Raw genomic sequence first — 1,284 nt, 5'->3', positions numbered from 1 at the left:
TCTGAAGAAGAAGAATCTGACTACGGTTCTGACGATTCTGAAGACATTGGAAGGGAGCTTGCTATGCTTGTGAAGAAGTTCCAGAAATTCACCAAGAAGAAGGGCTTCAGAAAGTCTTCACGATCCAGTTCAAGAAATGATGAAGTTTCCACTCAAGTCAACAAGAAGAGAACATGTCACAAGTGTAAGAAGCCTGGGCACTACATCTCTGAGTGTCCTCAGTGGGACAACGAGAAGAAGAAGAAGAAGAAGAGCAAGGAATATGACTCCGATGACAAGAAGAAGAAGAAATCTTCGAAGTCTTCTTCCAAGTCCTCATCAAGGTCTTCATCTCACAAGAAGAGCTCATCTGGCAAGGCTCGTGCTTTTGTTGGCAAGGAAATGGATTCAGAGGAGGAGTCTGCGTCTGAGGAGGCAGAGGAAGAATCTGAAGCTGAGTCCGACTCTGGCGTTGCAAGTCTGGCTCTGGCCACATCCTACGTCGCAAAGTCCATCTTCGACACTGAAGACAATGACTCCCACACCACCGCTGATGATGACAAGGACGATCTTGCTCCCACCTACTGCTTCATGGCACGCGGTGCCAAGGTAAAATCATGCGATGCTTACTTTCAAACATCAAGTGAACATGACTCTGATTGTGAATCCAAACCCAGCTACAAAACACTTGCTAAAATTGCTACTGAACAACAAAAGGCAATGGAATATACTCAAAAACTATTAGACAAAAGCGATGACCTGTTGGACGCGGAAATGACACGTACACAGTACTTAGTTGAAGACATAAAAAATCTTCATGCTAAGTATCAAGAACTTGAAAATCTTCATGAGACGCTCTTAACCTCTAATGAAAAGCTTTCCTATGATTATCTTCAAAGGAAGCAAGACCTTGAGAAATTGAAAGCGGCTCATGAAGATCTTCAAAAGGAAAATGTGTCACTTCGCGCTCAACAGATCAGTTCCGCTCAGGAAGGATTTGAACCACCTTGCTTAAAATGCATTGAGCGTGATAACGCTGCCTCTGTTGCTGAATCTTCGACTGCTGCTACTGTTGCTCTGTCTTCAACTACTGATGTGGTAACTAACCCCTCTTCTGAGGATACCACTACTATTTCTGATGAAAATGCTAGGTTGAAGACATTGCTTGAAACAGGGATGTATAAGAGTCTGAAAGGGCATCAGACACTTTGTGATGCCCTCAAAAAGCAGATTCTGAACCGAAACCCTAGGAAAGAGGGTGTTTGGTTCGAGAGGAAAATGAATGCTGATGGTTCCTACTGGAAG

This window comes from Triticum dicoccoides, chromosome 5B, assembly GCF_002162155.2.
Source record: "Triticum dicoccoides isolate Atlit2015 ecotype Zavitan chromosome 5B, WEW_v2.0, whole genome shotgun sequence".
Classification (NCBI taxonomy): Eukaryota; Viridiplantae; Streptophyta; class Magnoliopsida; order Poales; family Poaceae; genus Triticum; species Triticum dicoccoides.
Note: the sequence above shows the minus strand (reverse complement) of the source record.